The sequence below is a fragment of the Bombus vosnesenskii genome, unplaced genomic scaffold, assembly GCF_011952255.1.
Source record: "Bombus vosnesenskii isolate JDL3184/JDL3185 unplaced genomic scaffold, Bvos_JDL3184-5_v1.1 scf7180000016205, whole genome shotgun sequence".
In the NCBI taxonomy this organism is placed as follows: domain Eukaryota; kingdom Metazoa; phylum Arthropoda; class Insecta; order Hymenoptera; family Apidae; genus Bombus; species Bombus vosnesenskii.
The window spans coordinates 1-3,467 of NW_022884315.1; positions in this window are offsets into that span (position 1 = coordinate 1).

Below are 3,467 nucleotides of genomic sequence, written 5' to 3' on the forward strand. Positions count from 1 at the left end.
ATCCCTTACCCTTTATTGCTGACCAAATCGCGAGATTGCAGAGTGCGAGATACTTCATTAGCCTGGACATGGCTAGCGGATCCCCATTCATCCTAACTCGACGGAATATACTGCGTTCGTTACCCCCGACGGTCAATACGAATACGTGACGATGCCGTTTGGGTTGAAAAATGCACCAGCCGTTTTCCAGAGAGCCATTTTCAAGGCCTTAGGCGACCTCGCTTATTCGTATGTCATTGTTTATTTGGACGACGTTCTAATAATCGCCGACTCAATAGATCAAGCTCTAGAAAGGTTGCACACTGTACTAAACACTCTCGTAAACGCCGGATTTTCTTTCAATTTCGCTAAATGTTCTTTTCTGAAAACGTCGGTACTTTATTTGGGATATGTAATTCGTAACGGAGAAGTTCGTCCAAACCCGGGAAAAATACAAGCTTTGAATTCTTTACCTGCACCGTCGACTGTCACACAGCTTAGGCAGTTCATAGGTTTGGCCTCTTACTTCCGAAAATTTATTCCTAAATTTTCACAAGTGATGAAACCCTTGTACGCACTCACTTCTAGTAACAAGCACATAACTTGGACGGACAGGCACGAAAAGATAAGACAACAGATAATTTCCGTTCTGACCGACGCGCCGGTGTTAATGATATTTGATCCCAATCGTCCCATAGAGCTACATACCGACGCTAGTTCGGAGGGGTATGGAGCTATTTTAATGCACAAAGTCGAAAAGGAAAACAGAGTCATCGAATATTATAGTAAAAGGACCAGTCCCGCGGAATCTAGGTATCATTCGTACGAACTGGAGACACTAGCAGTAGTAAGCGCCGTCAAGCATTTCCGACACTACTTACATGGACGGAAATTCTTAGTAGTTACCGACTGTAATTCCTTGAAAGCCTCCAGCAACAAAGTAAACTTAAACGACCGGGTTTATAGGTGGTGGGCTTATTTGCAAACATTCGATTTTGACATCATGTATCGAGAGGGTAAACGAATGGCCCACGTAGATTTCTTTTCGCGAAACCCCGTAGACTTGAATCGCCGTACGATAGACAAGGTCGCAGAGAAAGAGATTAATCTGGCCGAGATCTCCGAAGATTGGCTATTAGCGGAACAACGTCGCGATCCGCAAATCTCCGAAATCGTTAATAAATTACAGAACGAAGAGCTCGCGGAAGATATCGCGAATACCTACGAACTGCGATCCGGTACACTTTACCGTAAAATACAACGAAAGGGCAGAACCCTTTGCTTACCCATTGTTCCGAGAGGTTTTAGATGGTCCGTCATCAACCATGTGCATCAGTCAATTATGCACTTAGGATGGGATAAAACGCTCGAGAAGCTCTAAGAGTATTATTGGTTCGAGGGAATGGCGAAGTACGTTCGCAAATTTGTCGAGAACTGCCATGCTTGTAGAGTTTCGAAGGCTAGTTCAGGTAAAATACAGGCTGAACTGCATCCTATACCTAAGACCGGCATACCGTGGCATACGGTGCACATGGACATAACGGGCAAGCTGAGTGGCAAGAATGACTCAAAAGAGTATGTCGTCGTCTTGATCGATGCCTTTACGAAATTCGTGCACTTACATCACACACGCAAATTGGATTCGCTTAGCGTTATCAAGGCACTTAAGTCCGCCGTGTTTTTGTTCGGTAGTCCCTGTCGGGTAATAGCAGATCAGGGTAGATGTTTCACGGGCCGGGAATTTCAAGAATTCTGTGCAAGCAAACAAATCAAAGTTCATTTGATCGCGACCGGTGCAAGTAGGGCCAATGGGCAAGTAGAACGTGTTATGAGCACGTTAAAAAATATGTTCACAACGGTAGAAACGATCGGGCGTTCATGGCAAGACGCGATCGGGGAGATGCAATTGGCTTTGAATTGCACCATCAACCGCGTAACCAAATCGAGTCCTTTAGAGTTATTGATTGGTAGAGCAGCAAGACCGTATGACTTATTACTATCTGATAACATCGAGGAAAAAGAAATAGATATCTCCAGTGTAAGACAACAGGCAATAAAAGAGATGGAAACTAGTGCTAGGTATGACAAAGAGAGAATTCGATATATATATATATTTATGTTGTGTGTCATTTTAATATGACTAATGTTTTGTAATTCTTCGATAGCGTTATTTATTGTTTTGAGTAGTTTATTTTATAGAGTGTTCGATAATATAAAACATACGCACGCACACACACACACACACACACACACACACGCACATATATATATACAAATTCATATGCATATTTCTGCTGGCAGTGTAGTATTCATACGAAATGAAATGTCAATTATTTATTTTATATTAACTTCATTTAACAAGATAGAACACGCATACGCACACGTATATATGTATATATTTCTGGCAATGTGATTTTCATTTAGATTCCTTAGCGATATAATGTGTATTTGAGGTTATGTGTCAATCATTTGATTTCATATATACATATATATCTTGTATTGTGGCAACATAGTATTGAAGGTTTTGTTTCTAGATTATTGTGTGTTTAATGTGTGTTTACATACTTGTGTTTGATGATAGAATTCCTCAAGTCGTTGCGGTGTTAATTATTTTGAGCGTTTGGCCTATCGATAGGTTGTCGCTTAGTCCCAAGTGTTGCGTTGTGTGTTCTATTTCTTTTGTAGATTATTAGTAGTGGTTTAGTTTAGAATATAGATTATTTATATATTTATGTAGAGACATGCATGTTTCGTAATGTAGTTCTTATTTTATAACTCTTTACCGGAATGTAGGCTAGTTTTAAGTATGTATCTTAGATTACTAATTTGATTTAATAATGTAGAATGCGCACACGTTAGTAGTAATTTAGTTTAGAATATAGATTATATATATTTATATATAGACATGGATGTTTCGTAATGTAGTTCTTATTTTATAACTCTTTACCGGAATGTAGGCTAGCTAAGTATGTATCTTAGATTACTGTTTGATAGAATGCGCACACATATATATATGTTTCTGACAATGTAACTTTTATTTCTTTAATAATACAATATTGTATGTTTTATGTATTCGTTAGACTATTAGTTTTTGACTTCATATATACTTATATTTCATAAATTGATAATATTGTATTTGTTGCATAGTATTGGAAGTACTGTCTCTAATATTTACTAGTTTATTACATGTCTGGCATATATGTTTATACTTATATGTAACTCTCCAAGTTGATTGATTAAAATATATTTATATATACATGTATTCCTGGCGTTTCAATTATTTCCCCTTTTGTAGTTATTCTTATTTCCTGGTTTATTTGTTTGGTTCGTAACTCGTTCAATCCATCAGCTGGTTCTATTTATTTTATTTTATACTGGTTGGATTTATATTATATTAAACCACAAGTTTTCAAATTGCAAGTCGGTTATTGGTAGGTTTATTTAGAGTTGTGTGTATATGTGTTTTGTTTATTGGTTGGATCTATTAG